At 42.4% G+C, this 16,918-nt stretch overlaps 1 protein-coding gene across 6 annotated transcripts in view; it reads left to right on the plus strand.

Moving 5' to 3' along the window:
* DNM1L (dynamin 1 like) overlaps positions 1 to 16,918 on the plus strand; it is a 747,198-nt gene that overhangs the window by 399,535 nt on the left and 330,745 nt on the right. The window lies entirely within an intron of this gene.

Genomic DNA, 16,918 nt, shown 5'->3' on the forward strand with positions numbered 1-16,918 from the left:
CTAGAGCTTGCTATGCCGCAAAGTGGAAAAGATTTGTAATTTACTGTACAGCTATCAAAATCAACCCACTAGATGCTTCTATTCAAGACATCATCTGTTACCTTTTGCATCTACAACAATGTAACCTAGCGTATATATCCCTTAGACTACATCTTGCGGCAATAGCGGCCTATCTTCAAAGCTGGCAACATTTGTCTTTGCTTAGGGTACTAGCTATCAAGGAATTTATGAAAGGACTTAAAAGAATAATTCCACCTAGAGTTTCACCCTCTCCAGTCTATACCCCAAATGTGGTACTTACCAGGCTCATGGGTTCCCCATTTGAACCAATGCATAAATGCGAATTACAATTTCTCACCTGGAAAGTAGCTTTCCTGGTTGCGATCACCTCTCTCAGAAGAATCAGTGAACTCCAGGCATTAACCAAACAAGAACCATTTCTCCAAATCCATCATAACAAAGTGGTTCTTAGGACAAACCCAAAATTTCTACCTAAAGTCGTCTCTGCTTTCCACCTTAACCAGTCTGTAGAACTACCAGTGTTTTTCCCTCTACCAGACTCTGTAGCAGAACGGGCTCTTCACACGCTAGACGAAAAAAGAGCGATACTTTACTACATTAAAAGAACAAAATCCTTTAGAAAGACTAAACAACTTTTTGTGGCTTTCTCCCCACCTCATAAAGGCAATCCTATCTCAAACACAGGGATTGCAAGGTGTATTGTTGAATGCATCCAAATATGCTATGCTAAAGCCAAACGCGCCTTAACCATTCCCCCTAGGGCTCGCTCTGCATGTAAACTAGGGTCATCTATCGCATTCTTAGGGAACATTCCCCTACATGACCTCTGCAAAGCAGCATTTTGGTCTACACCACACACGTTCACAAAACACTATTTTGTAGACGTGCAAGCAAAACAACAAGTTAGTGTAGGCCAGGCTGTATTGAGAACACTTTTTCAAACCACTGCAACATATACAGGAATCCACCGCTAAGGAGGTAATTGCTGAATAGTCTATGTACAAGTATAGGATCTACAGCTCATATGCCTCGGACGGAAAATGCTACTTAACCAGTAAGCATCTGTTCTTGGCATGTAGAGCTGTAGATTTGTATACGCCCACCGCCTCCCTGGATACCTCCATCTGTTCCAGTACTATCCTACTTAGATATATTACACATGGACATCCTTTTCTATTTCTTACTAACTCCATCATAACCCTCCATGGCAAAACAATCTGGAGATGGAGTCGATGCCCATGCGCACTGTCGTCCTAAGGAGGAGTCACCTACCTCGTGACTACAAAAGACTTCTTCCAAGACAAAAACAAAGTGCAAACATCCAAACCCAACACCAGATGGCGATCTATGCACAAGTATACGAATCTACAGCTCTACATGCCACGAACAGATGCATACTGGTAAGTAGCATTTTCCTTCTAATGCATCTTCTATAGTGGGGCATTAACAGAGACCTCATGTCTGAAGAATAAAGTCCTGACAACAAAATGGAATAGAAATCAGGCCAAGCACAATTAACAGAGATTGGATGAAAGCAATCAATTAATTAAGACTAAACATGTATGTAGGCATTGGTGTTGTGAGGGCAGTGCTGCTATGCAGCTCTTTTCAGATGCAAGAGTTGCAGATTAACTCTGCTCTTTGCACACCTGCAGTTGTGAATATTCATGCCCTATCCAGAGAATGATGCAACAGTCTGAATTTCAAAACGTGTCTAGAAAGGATGATCTGTGGTTCAGTAAGCATAGGACTATGCAAAAACATGAGATCCAGTTCAAACTTTCCATTGATGCTTCATGGCCCTCCCATAATCCTGATCTGTGCTTTTTTCCATCTTCCTGGAGCCAGGTGAGATGGGATCTAATTCAATTCTGCTTCGAGACCATCTAATGACTGAAATAATACTGGAAACTTCATTTGAGCTACTCTGTTCCTTCCTAGGCACTCCAACATATCTTTCCAACGCTACACGGATGACACTCAAAAGCTACCTCCTCAGAGGACATTGACAGCCTATCAAACATCCTAAAAACCCTCAAACTGGATGTCATTTTACCACCTGAAAATTAATCACCTCAAAAGGGGGTTTCTCTTACTCTCAACCCCAAAATGTTCCTCTGCAGTCAAAGATCGGCTCAACACCACACTCCCACTAAATTTCATACCAGTCCTAAATCCTTGGGCTTCATATTTATCAAAAACCTGAACCTTCAGGCCCACATTTGCACCCATGCAAAAAAAAAATGCACAATACCAAATTGGCCTCCTCAGGAGAATGACGTCTTTCATTCTACCTGAATTTAATAACAACAAGGGACCCCAAATTTAGTCTGCAGGGACCATGGGGAGCATACTTTTGAAAAACAACAGTGGTCCCAAACAAAAGCAATAGCACGAGAATAAAATATAGACAGACTCAATCTATATTTTCAGGACAGACATGTCCAGCCGGACAGGGGTCTTCCAGAGATTTTACTCAGGATTTATGTATTGAAGTCACATAGAAAATACCATCCAACAATCAACCAGAGTGGACAACAAGCCTGTGTCCAGTACTAACAGAGCGAGTACAAGTGGTGATGTAGACAGCAGAGAAGGGCTTTGTAAGGCAAAACAACGTTACTCTATAAACAGTACAATTGTACAGAGTATAACATACATGCACTAGACATTTCTGTAGTAATCACAATTAAGTTCAAGTGCATAAAAGGTCGACGGCGTTTCGGACCCCTATAAAGTATCAGGGACCATCATCAGGACAAATACAATGAAAAGCCTTAGGTTAATTAAGCCTCTAAATGCCTAAAAGGGGGAGAGAAAGGAGATATTCAAAACATATACATGGACAACACAATCTGTAACATGGTGACATGAGTGAGACCAGTGAGTAGCGAGGTACCGGTCAATTGAGTCACGTGGACTATAGTGCTGGTGAGGTGCACTAATAGCTGTGATCCGGATGATGGAGACTTAATAATGGCAGTGAAAGTGTCTAGTGGGCCCAAGGGCCGTAGAAATGCCGCAGTGACTAATTCATAACAGGCTCGCAGTATTGGCCTGACAACGAGTGAAAGTGATTTGGAGCAAGACGCGTGAGCGTGAAGAATCGTGAAGGAGCTACCGGCGCATTTGGTGTTCAAAAAGCAGCCGTAATTGCAGTCAAAATTGAAGAGACTAATATAGACGGGTGAAGGCGATTTCCAGATGCGTAAGGAGTGTCATCGTGAGGAGGCGTGGAGGGGCAACCGGCGCGGATTGTGTTAAAAGGTAGCAGCAAGGCTTACCGAGTCGCCTCATTAGATAGAGGCTGGCTCCTCAGGCAGACGATACACACGCGAGAGCCCTGCAAGGGTGAAAGGGTCAGTAATAAGCAAGGCGCGGTGCTTAAAAGTAAAGAGCCACGGAGGCTCTGTCTAGGAGCACAACCACTCACCAGAATCGGGTCGCGGCGGCCGCGGACAATGTGGATTCCGTCGGCTGGCCAGGATACCTAATAGAGAGGGGGACGCATCAGTACTATGCGGAAAATTAACCACGGTGCGGAAGGGAGGATGGAGGGATACACTTACCGGGTTAGTCGGCTTGAATGATTTCCTGGCGTCCACCACGCAAGGCATCCAGTGTCTAATATACTTGCACCGGATTGGTCCAAGGATTGGGCATAAAAATAAACGATGGACACACATGGGTGCCATCTTAGGGCAGTGGTAGGATTGGGCATAAAAATAAAAGACGGACACACATGGGTGCCATCTTAGGGCAGTGGTAGTGAAGAAAGCAGTGATACGAAGTGAAAGCATGCTTAAGGAGACAGGCGCGTTTAAGAGGTTATTCGTGTTGTGAAGGGAACAGTACAACTGACATACATTTTTATGCATTTTAACAGCAGAATGACACCAGCATCCAGTTCATAATGATTACTTCAGAGAGGCACATAATTATTGTTGTACAGGCACAATCATAAATTGAAGTATTAAGAGCACGGTCTGATCACAGACCAGGAGTATCAGATAAGGGCAGTCCATTCATCTTGGACGTTGAGCCCCGAGTTCAGACTATCAGTCTTTAAAATCCATTTCAGTTCCTCTCTGTTCAAGAGGCGTGTCAGATCACCACCCCTGGGTGAGATGATGATTTGTGCAATAACAGTCCAGTGGATGTCATTCTCGGAGTGTCCTTTCCCCACAAAATGTTCCACCAAAGGGGCGTTGGGTGTTTTGCACCTGATGCGGCTTCGGTGTTGGGAAATCCTCAGTTTGACCTTCTGCTTGGTTTGACCCACGTATATCAAGTTGCATGGGCAGATGATGGCATACACAACATTCTGACTGTTACAATTGGTAAATGTTTTACGGGTATTTCTTGCATTGTTAAACACAAATTCTTTGCCATCAATTGAAAACTCACATACAACGCAGGACCCGCAACGGGCGTGCCCAAGAAGTGGAGGTAATTGCCAGTGGTCATGAAGGGTTACATTTCTACTGGATGGTAACGCAGCCCTAACCAATTGGTCCTTGAGATTTTTGTTTTTCTTGAAGGCAAACAAAGGAGTGTCCCAATTCAATACCCCTGAGTTTAAAATGTGCCAGTTCTTTTTGACACATTGTCTCACCCTGCTGGAGACCGGGGAATATGTAGTTACACACACCAATTTCTCAGTGGTCTTTTTGGGTTTTGGTTCCAGGAGGGTTTCCCGTGGGCAGTACCAGGCTCTCTTCATAGAATTCTTGATGAGGCGCCTGGGGTATCCTCTAAACCGCAGTTTACTCGATAGTATGTCAGCTTCACAGAAATAGTCTTCCTTTTTGTAACAGTTCCTTCTCAGTCTCAGGAACTGAGAGTATGGCAGACTGTCCCTCAGAGCCCTGGGGTGACAGCTGTCATATCGTAGCAGTGTGTTTCTCTCCGTAGGTTTACGGAAGAGGGAGGTGTACAAAGTGCCCTCATGATGTTGAATATTTAAGTCAAGGAAAGAAATGCTGCTTTGGTTGTGAGCAATTGTAAAGGTGAGACCATTGCAATTATGGTTCAGCCAGTGTAGGAACCCATCTAGTTCAGGGATAGTGCCAGCCCAGATCAAAAAAATGTCGTCTATGTATCTCTTCCAATTTTTTACACCTTGATGAAAGGGATTCGAGGGACACAGGATGGTATTGGTCTCTAGCCAATCCATGTAAAGAATCGCCAGCGTGGAAGCAAAGACAGCTCCCATAGATGTCCCACGTACTTGTTGGTAGTACTGTGAGTCATACATAAAGAAGTTTTGAGTGAGGCAGATTTCTAAGAGTTGGATGATAAATATCGTCGGAACTCTATGGGGGCTGGGTCGGGTGTTGAGAATGCTCTCCATCACCAACAAGGAGTCCCTCTGTGGTATATTGGTGTATAAAGACTCGACGTCTAGTGTACATAGAGTCTCAGTGTTGGGGTCAAAAGCATGGTTTTCTATGATATTTATCATATGCATACTATCCCTAATATAACACTGGGTTGTTGATACAAAGTCTCTTAGGAAATAGTTGACATAGAGGCCCAGTGGTTCAAGAACCGAACCACAGCCCGAGACGATGGGTCTACCGGGGGGATTATCCAATCTTTTGTGGATCTTCGGCAAATACAAGAAAAAACATGCACGCCTAGAACTGATGATGCTCATGCTGACGCAGTATCTCAAGTCTAACACTATACCCCTTGGCTTACAGGTGAGAAACATCCCAGGTGTGTTCACTGACAACCCCAAATACATCACAGGGTTTAGCGGGATTGGTACTACCTGTTCTCGCCACTGGTTAGTTCTTGGGATTGACACCGCTATTGAGGAATTGAAAAAACTAGACGATATTATTAAGGATTTGGAGAAACAAATCATAGACGACAAAACTATTGTTGATACAAAGTCCCTTTTGGAGAAAATTGATAAAACAGTTGCCGAATTTCACCGGATAGAACAGAATAAAAAATCTAACAAGGTAAAGAAGGACATTAAATTCTTTTCCTTGGAGCGCACCTATCCCTATTTGCAAAAGGATTTCTATCTTAACCGCAACTTTAATCCACACCAGCAGACCCCTAGACCTTGGGGACGTTTTAATAAAAGGAACACAGTGGTTGGATTCACAGACTCGTCAGCTGATTCATCTGACAATTCGGATACAGGTGAAGGAAGGAGTGGCAATCAACGCAACCCCTCATTTTTTATCCAGAGGCAACCCAGAACCCCAAAAGAGAGGCAAAGTGAAACAACAACAGAGATGGCAGAATCCCCCTGGGGAACGCCAGACGAGACACAAGTTTTACCAATGGTAACTCCTGATTGTGCCCACAACCTGATACCCATCTTTAATATTTCAAACCACGTACTCACTGAATGTGAGTCGTCACTCCTCCAAAGAGGATTATCTTTTGTCCCTGCTAAATACCCCAATTTCTTGGACCTACAATCTGAATTGATGATCTTTTTTCGTAAGTTAAGACTACGTTCTTATTTCGAACTCAATCCCTCTGAGCCTAAAACCACTGTCACACCCTTTAGACCACCTTCGACCTTCTCTCCGGCAGCCAGCATGATACCGAGAGAGATTGTTACATTTGAGAAGGTTATCCTAAAAGAGATCTCTGAGTTAGAGAAATCCCATCTCTTCATACCTTTTAATATCACTATTGAAGAGAAGAATGCCATTTCAACCCTGAAGAATAACAACCAGCTCGTAGTCAAACCTGCTGATAAGGGTGGTGGGATTGTCCTACAAGACATTGGGAATTATAAAGATGAACTATTGCGTCAGGTTTCCAATACTGATCATTATTGCAGGCTACCCTGCAATCCCACAAAGGAACTACAGACTCTCATCAGGCAGTTGACGACTGATGCGATGTCAAAGGGCATTATCAGCCAACATGAGTTTAATTTTCTCAACACTTCCAACCCCAGAATACCGGTGATATACACCTTGCCGAAGATCCACAAAAGATTGGATAATCCCCCCGGTAGACCCATCGTCTCGGGCTGTGGTTCGGTTCTTGAACCACTGGGCCTCTATGTCAACTATTTCCTAAGAGACTTTGTATCAACAACCCAGTGTTATATTAGGGATAGTATGCATATGATAAATATCATAGAAAACCATGCTTTTGACCCCAACACTGAGACTCTATGTACACTAGACGTCGAGTCTTTATACACCAATATACCACAGAGGGACTCCTTGTTGGTGATGGAGAGCATTCTCAACACCCGACCCAGCCCCCATAGAGTTCCGACGATATTTATCATCCAACTCTTAGAAATCTGCCTCACTCAAAACTTCTTTATGTATGACTCACAGTACTACCAACAAGTACGTGGGACATCTATGGGAGCTGTCTTTGCTTCCACGCTGGCGATTCTTTACATGGATTGGCTAGAGACCAATACCATCCTGTGTCCCTCGAATCCCTTTCATCAAGGTGTAAAAAATTGGAAGAGATACATAGACGACATTTTTTTGATCTGGGCTGGCACTATCCCTGAACTAGATGGGTTCCTACACTGGCTGAACCATAATTGCAATGGTCTCACCTTTACAATTGCTCACAACCAAAGCAACATTTCTTTCCTTGACTTAAATATTCAACATCATGAGGGCACTTTGTACACCTCCCTCTTCCGTAAACCTACGGAGAGAAACACACTGCTACGATATGACAGCTGTCACCCCAGGGCTCTGAGGGACAGTCTGCCATACTCTCAGTTCCTGAGACTGAGAAGGAACTGTTACAAAAAGGAAGACTATTTCTGTGAAGCTGACATACTATCGAGTAAACTGCGGTTTAGAGGATACCCCAGGCGCCTCATCAAGAATTCTATGAAGAGAGCCTGGTACTGCCCACGGGAAACCCTCCTGGAACCAAAACCCAAAAAGACCACTGAGAAATTGGTGTGTGTAACTACATATTCCCCGGTCTCCAGCAGGGTGAGACAATGTGTCAAAAAGAACTGGCACATTTTAAACTCAGGGGTATTGAATTGGGACACTCCTTTGTTTGCCTTCAAGAAAAACAAAAATCTCAAGGACCAATTGGTTAGGGCTGCGTTACCATCCAGTAGAAATGTAACCCTTCATGACCACTGGCAATTACCTCCACTTCTTGGGCACGCCCGTTGCGGGTCCTGCGTTGTATGTGAGTTTTCAATTGATGGCAAAGAATTTGTGTTTAACAATGCAAGAAATACCCGTAAAACATTTACCAATTGTAACAGTCAGAATGTTGTGTATGCCATCATCTGCCCATGCAACTTGATATACGTGGGTCAAACCAAGCAGAAGGTCAAACTGAGGATTTCCCAACACCGAAGCCGCATCAGGTGCAAAACACCCAACGCCCCTTTGGTGGAACATTTTGTGGGGAAAGGACACTCCGAGAATGACATCCACTGGACTGTTATTGCACAAATCATCATCTCACCCAGGGGTGGTGATCTGAACAGAGAGGAACTGAAATGGATTTTAAAGACTGATAGTCTGAACTCGGGGCTCAACGTCCAAGATGAATGGACTGCCCTTATCTGATACTCCTGGTCTGTGATCAGACCGTGCTCTTAATACTTCAATTTATGATTGTGCCTGTACAACAATAATTATGTGCCTCTCTGAAGTAATCATTATGAACTGGATGCTGGTGTCATTCTGCTGTTAAAATGCATTAAATGTATGTCAGTTGTACTGTTCCCTTCACAACACGAATAACCTCTTAAACGCGCCTGTCTCCTTAAGCATGCTTTCACTTCGTATCACTGCTTTCTTCACTACCACTGCCCTAAGATGGCACCCATGTGTGTCCGTCTTTTATTTTTATGCCCAATCCTACCACTGCCCTAAGATGGCACCCATGTGTGTCCATCGTTTATTTTTATGCCCAATCCTTGGACCAATCCGGTGCAAGTATATTAGACACTGGATGCCTTGCGTGGTGGACGCCAGGAAATCATTCAAGCCGACTAACCCGGTAAGTGTATCCCTCCATCCTCCCTTCCGCACCGTGGTTAATTTTCCGCATAGTACTGATGCGTCCCCCTCTCTATTAGGTATCCTGGCCAGCCGACGGAATCCACATTGTCCGCGGCCGCCGCGACCCGATTCTGGTGAGTGGTTGTGCTCCTAGACAGAGCCTCCGTGGCTCTTTACTTTTAAGCACCGCGCCTTGCTTATTACTGACCCTTTCACCCTTGCAGGGCTCTCGCGTGTGTATCGTCTGCCTGAGGAGCCAGCCTCTATCTAATGAGGCGACTCGGTAAGCCTTGCTGCTACCTTTTAACACAATCCGCGCCGGTTGCCCCTCCACGCCTCCTCACGATGACACTCCTTACATCTGGAAATCGCCTTCACCCGTCTATATTAGTCTCTTCAATTTTGACTGCAATTACGGCTGCTTTTTGAACACCAAATGCGCCGGTAGCTCCTTCACGATTCTTCACGCTCACGCGTCTTGCTCCAAATCACTTTCACTCGTTGTCAGGCCAATACTGCGAGCCTGTTATGAATTAGTCACTGCGGCATTTCTACGGCCCTTGGGCCCACTAGACACTTTCACTGCCATTATTAAGTCTCCATCATCCGGATCACAGCTATTAGTGCACCTCACCAGCACTATAGTCCACGTGACTCAATTGACCGGTACCTCGCTACTCACTGGTCTCACTCATGTCACCATGTTACAGATTGTGTTGTCCATGTATATGTTTTGAATATCTCCTTTCTCTCCCCCCTTTTAGGCATTTAGAGGCTTAATTAACCTAAGGCTTTTCATTGTATTTGTCCTGATGATGGTCCCTGATACTTTATAGGGGTCCGAAACGCCGTCGACCTTTTATGCACTTGAACTTAATTGTGATTACTACAGAAATGTCTAGTGCATGTATGTTATACTCTGTACAATTGTACTGTTTATAGAGTAACGTTGTTTTGCCTTACAAAGCCCTTCTCTGCTGTCTACATCACCACTTGTACTCGCTCTGTTAGTACTGGACACAGGCTTGTTGTCCACTCTGGTTGATTGTTGGATGGTATTTTCTATGTGACTTCAATACATAAATCCTGAGTAAAATCTCTGGAAGACCCCTGTCCGGCTGGACATGTCTGTCCTGAAAATATAGATTGACTCTGTCTATATTTTATTCTCGTGCTATTGCTTTTGTTTGGGACCACTGTTGTTTTTCAAAAATTTCATTCTACCTGAACACTACTGCAAGATTCTGGTTTAAACCCTGCTGGTGTCCAGACTGGACTACACTACCTACCTTTCTTGTTTAAAAGCAGAAATCAACTCTGCAGCCCACCTACTTGCTGATGCAAAAAGATGTGACCATATCACCCCAACTAAACAAGTTTCCTACTTAAGCTAGCATGCATGGTACACAAATCTATTCATACAGATATTTCCCCCTGTCTTTCAATGAAACATACCATCTCTAGGTACGTATGCTTGCTACTAAGTGCTGACACACACTTCCTGCAGACACCAGCTATCGAGAAGACAATCGTTATCTGGAAGCGGCTCCAGAGTGTAGAACATCATATCCCCCCTCCATCAAAACTAAACCCATTCATAATGGCTTCAAGAAAGATCTCACAGCCCTATTGTTTCAGCGCCACCTCACTTTCGGAACTTTGTATTATATTTCGCCATTTGAGCAATATTACATATATTGTTGCTGTCCGCTGCCTTTTCTTGTGTGTGTGTGTGTGTGTGTGTATGTATGTGTGTGCGTACGTGTGTATATATGTGTGTGCATGTATGCAGGTAAAGGATACCATAGAACCATAGGTCAAAAGTAGGCAAAGCGCAGATCCCAATAAGGAAGAGGTGACAAGCCACAAACAGCTAGGACCAACTACAAGAATTCCAATAGATCACAACGTCCTTGTACAAAAAACTCTGGAGATTAAGCTGGTGAACAACCAAAGAGGGGACAAAAAATAATGTCCCACGGAATCACGGGAGGACGAATGGCGAGAGCCAAATATGGAATACAGAAAACAAGTTAAACCAAGACAGTCTAAAAAATACAACCTATTGTCGAAAGAATTGACAATGGTTAACCCTGAGGCCTATGTTCTTGGTTTGGGGGGAAGTTAACCCAATGGTGAAAATTCAAAATACACCCCAATTGAAACAAATAAGTGAGTTCACCCGAGGGAATCAAGATCTGGATCTAGTATCTAACAACAACGCAGGAAGCCTTCAGGAGAACACTGTCTCGGTAGACAAACTGGTTCTAAACACTCTGTTGGGAAACGAGACCGAATACTTAAACCTAAAAGTTGAAATAAAAGATGACAAAAAACAAATCACAGTTGACAATAAGAATGAACATCCTAGGTTACAGACTGATTATTTTAACCTGTTACCGAAACAGCAATTACTGTTAACACCAGAATATGACTCAAAAGGGCCACACAACATACTGAATAGGGGGAATATTTTGATATTAACAGCTAATATTACAGCTTTAAAACATCTGACCTCGTCCAACTTATCGGTAGTAGAATTTATAGCAGAGAGAAGTAAAAAAAATAAGGAACAAACACTGACAACATGGCGCACTGAAGACGACGTCCAGCACTTGATGAACGCTAAGTCTCAATTTGAAGCTTGGGGAATAGAACTGTCAAGACCAACGATACCATGTTATCCTGGCCCGTTTATTAACTCCAACTACAACAAGAGCCATGGCCAAAGTTCTAAGAGAAATCAAGCCGAATAAATACACAGTTCTCAAAGGAGCAAAAGGCAGCAATCTCCCGATTGCACTGAATCGAGACATACAGAACGATGGGGGAACAGGAAAGGACGTGGTCCAGGACAACTGGCAATGGCTGCCAGGAGCGCTACATTCAAATTCAGGTCATTGACCTTTGGATAAGACATCAGCCGTACAAGACCCAAGAAGTATACAAATACTATCATGGAATATAGCAGGGGCAAAAAAATGGTTAGAAAATGGGTGTCAACCAACTAATTGGGACAAATATGACATAGTAGCACTGCAGGAGACTTGGGCACTGGAAGATTATATACATTATACAGCCCCAGCAATTAAAACCAAAATATACGAAAGGCCGAAATGGGGACTGGCAGTCTACATTTCTACAGAACTAAAAATCAATTCCGAACAGTTGGTTTCAGCAGGACCTAATATCCAAATGATCAAACTAACGTTTGGGTCAGTGAATAGAACAAAAACCGTCCCGCTGATTAATACATATGCACATCCCCTATTAAGGAAAAAATCAGACCACAATGCTCAATTGATCGCAACTATTTCAGATATAAGGAGTACCTATCCCCTATGGGATTTAATACTTACTTTAATTCCAACTTAATTTACACCCCGGACGAAGACGATATGCTAGTATCTGACAATATATACTGGAATGTCCCACAGCAATATCAGCCATTGAGACCTATAGTGGACCACGTAGGTCAAGGACTTGTAAATGCTCTAGAGTTTCTTGGGTTGAGAGTACTAAATGGCAGAACAATAGATGACTTCCCACCGAATCAGACATTTCATGGTGGAAACACTAGATCAAGACTGGATTATATAGCAATTTCAGTATCATTGATGCCATTCCTTTCCCATTTTTCAATAGAGTACACAACCAGGAGTGACCACTCGTATCAGCATATACACTTCAGGCTAAATATCGCCAAGCATCAGGCTAAAATGGTCAAACGATACAATTGATACATTACAGTCTAAGATAAAAACAAAGATAATGGCTAGTAAAGTGGAGGTCCAGAATAAAATTGAAGCATGGGTAAAGTTTACGGCGGACCTTACATCACTAATGCCGACTGGACAACCCGAGACAAAAATCCATGGTAAAAAAAAAGCACCGAATAACAACACAACGGCTGGGCTGCGAGCTCTGAAATGCAAATTCAAAAAAGCTATTAGGAACTTAAAAAGAACAGCACCCGACCAAGTAGCCTGGGACAGGGCACGACAGCTAAGGAAAAATTATAAAAAAGAGCTATGGGAGGAAAAACGAATGCGCAATGATACATTTTGGGCTGAACTGCTTTGTTGTGCCAAGAAAACGAATTCAAACAAGTTCTGGGAAATCATAAATAAATTACATAGGCCAGTGATAGCCCTATCATCAAATATTCAAGAACACGAGTGGGCTGAATTTCTAACCTCAAAGTTCATAGACTTCGTTACGTCAGAAGGAAATATGCTGACCCAGGCCGAGGGAAAAGATACATCCAAGGGGGTCTCTGAACCAAATAGCTCAGGAGAAGCCACTACACCTCACATTAGAGGAAAAAAAGACCCAGGGTCTATGCCAATTGAGGAAAAGGGGAAGCCACAGGGGAAATATGGCAATCATTCCCCGACAACAGCGACAAGCCATTCATCTATGTCAAGTGAAGGAGTGATACGCATAATTAAGAAAGGTAGAAGTGATGGCGCTCCTGGCCCTAATGGAATCCCTCAAGCTATTTTTAAGCATGATACATCGTACTGGGGCAATCAGGCTCGATATTGACACCTATATCCAAAGGAGGAGAGAGAACTAATCCATCAAATTATAGGTTAATAGCCCTCCTGGACGTCGAGGCCAAATATTATGTCACACTAGTTCGAGAAGACCTGAAGGATTGGTCCGATAACCTCAATCTTATCCCGGTCAACCAGACAGACTTCAGGCAAGGAATAGGGACGATAACGAACATCCTAGCTCTAGCTCTAATAGCTAATAAGTGTAAGCAGAGGAAACAACATCTTTACCTCTGCTTTATAGACCTAAAGGCAGCCTTTGATAGTGTTGATCGTCGCCTCCTGTGGAAAAAGTTGCGAGCATGGGACATACCTGAAAGGCTACTAAAAGGTATACTGCTATTCTACTCCAACACATGGTTGAGAATTAAGATAGGTGATGGGTCCAGACTATCAAGGAAGCTGATAACGACCGGAGGCCTCAAGCAAGGGTGTGTTCTGGCCCCTCATCTTTTTAACCTGTTCATGTCCGACCTGTCACAGAGGCTAGACTGTACTAATTCCCGCCCGACTAAATTAGGTAAATTGATACTTACTCACCTCTCATATGCCGATGATGTGGTATTAATGAGTCAAACAAAGATCGGTCTCCAAAGAGTTTTAAATGAAATGTCCGATTACATCTCATCAAACAAACTTGAAATAAACACAACAAAGACAAAAACTATGGTGATTGGCAGTCAGCCGAGACGTAAGCAGACAATCTGGCTCAACGGCAACCAACTGGAGGAAGTAAAAAAATATAAGTACCTGGGATTCTATATTGACAACTCACAAAACCATACAGAACAAAAAAAGTACATGACGCTGAGAACTAGTGCCCTCAGATTCGCCTTCAGTCAACTGGCAAAAAAGTTGAAGGGCCCATCGTATAAACCACTGCTCGCAGTAATGACAGCTAAAATCCTTCCTACAATAACATACGCCAGTGCAGCTTTTTATGGAGAAGGCGGAGAGGTCTTAAATCAACTTACAGCATCCATTTATAAAAAAGTATTTAAGATACAAAGGTCGGCTTCGCCGGCTCAGGTCCGTCTCGAATTCGGCTTAATAAACGAAGACATAGGGAGAATGTACGCTACAATAAAAACATGGTATCGGCTGAAACAAAAAGCAGCCACATCACAAATTAATGAAGCCCTATGGTCCGAAGTAGACGAGGACAGAAACTCGCCTTTTAACCAATACTTAAGTAAATCTCTTTCAGTAACATGTACAAATGACTTATGGAATAACAATCTGCCGGATCAGTCTTTTAAACAAGTAACAAATAAAGCAGCTAAAACCCATTCAGCAGTAATTGATAAAAAAATCTTTAGGTTAAAGTCTCATGCTTGGATGGTTATAAACAACAGTAAGTCTCTTGCACCAGCATCATACTTGAATCTGACATTTTCACTCGACGTAAAAAAATAACTAATGGCATTACGTTTTGGAAAATTACCATCTTTGGCAGATCAGCCAACCTGGGTGCATACAGGTCCTAAGTCATGCCGGTTGTGTGATTATTACAAAGAAGACTTCATCCATGTAATTTGTACATGTAATAAACTTTACAACGAGCGAGCCATTCTCCTCAAACAAAGCTTTAATGTGAGAGGCATTAGGTCATGCAGAGCAGCCATAACTGCATGCCTAAATCCATCGGACCCTCAACTGAATGGTAGACTGATCAAATTACTTAAAGTCTTTTCAAAGCTTTGTTAAAAGGGTCTGAAATCGGGCAAAGAAAAATGGACAAACTTTTGGCTACTGAATTTTAATAATTTCATGTATGGCAAGCAGCAATGAAATGATGAAATGAATATAGTGTGTACTCCGATTTTAATCTGTTTTGTATATACATAAGGTTTTTTATATATTGTTAAGGTTTTAATTAACTAAACAATAAACATTTACTTACTTACTTATGGATCAATTTTGACAAATAACCTCTTTTTTTATTTTAACATGTTTTTTATTTCTGTATCTGTGTTAAATCCTTCCTCTGAGATACAATTTCTTCGTGCTCTTAATAACTCACCATACGGTATATTAGCCTATGTATTAGGCTAGTAAACTTTAAATTTAAACTATTGTCATTCAGTATATCCACAAATATATCCGCCTTGCCCTTGTTCCATTCCAGATGCAAAATATATCATCCATTTACCTCACCCAGACGACTGCTTGGTCTTCAAACAGTCCGATGTTACTTACTACTTGTTCCCCCAACCAGCCTAGGTACAAACCTGCAAAACTGGGGGCGAAACAAGTACCCTTCGCAGTCCCCTGGGTTTATCTGTATATTGTTGTGTCAAAGATGAAATAATTGTTAGTTAAGCATGTGTAAATCATGCCCAAAATCATTTCACTGTGTAACAAATAGGATACTGAACCTGCTCTCAAAAAGTGTCTGCAGGCAATCACCCCCTATTCCTGTGGTATACATGTGTATAAACTATTAACTTCTAAACATATTAACAGAAAGTCTTTTTCCCCACACAATATCATGAATTAGGCATAAAGAATCACCTGTATCCTGTACATAAGATGGTAAAGGCTGCACATGCGGTCTTAAGAACTTGTCAATGTACTTTGAAGTGTTTGCATACATACTGCCTCTTGAAGAGACTATTGGTCTACCTGGAAGATTTGTTTTGTTTTTATGCAGTTTTGGTAACATATAGAATGCTGGTAATTTAGGGAAGTTACAATTTATAAAATGATACAACTAACAAAAGGTGGTAGTGGAACGAGATGTCTCACATCGAGAGTGAACTATTTGATGGGCATACTAAATGAGAGAAAACACCAAGTACATAGAACTTTAGACAGTGATGGTGCCACTGAGGGTAATGACACACCCTACCACCTAAGATGTGGTTGCACAAAGTAAGGGACCTTTGTGACATAGTAATTAAAGGAAATGTACCCCGGCTCTCAACAATTACGTACAGTGTCTATTTTCGGCATTGTTTAGTCATTCAGAAATTTCTTTTAATACTTTTCACAGGTTAGGACAACAGAAAGAAAAAAAGTCTTCAGTTAAAGACATAGTAAATACAATTCCTAATTGTCTGGCAATTTAACAATGACTCATTACATTTATTACAAGGTTCTTGAAAGAAAGGAATCAATTTTTCTAATTTAGTACATTCCTCTTTAAAATATTGGTTAAAGAAGTATCATTCTCAGTCCAATTGTAACAGCGGTGTTCGGTGAAGAAAAGACAGCCGACATTTGTTTCATCACAGATGTGACTTTTTCAATGTTTTATACCGTTTAAATGCAATAGGACGTGAACGACCGTAACTCAGGGATTTAACATGGTCCCAAACGTGAAGAAATACTGCGACTTGGACTAAC

This window comes from Lissotriton helveticus, chromosome 1_1 (genome assembly GCF_964261635.1).
Source record: "Lissotriton helveticus chromosome 1_1, aLisHel1.1, whole genome shotgun sequence".
In the NCBI taxonomy this organism is placed as follows: domain Eukaryota; kingdom Metazoa; phylum Chordata; class Amphibia; order Caudata; family Salamandridae; genus Lissotriton; species Lissotriton helveticus.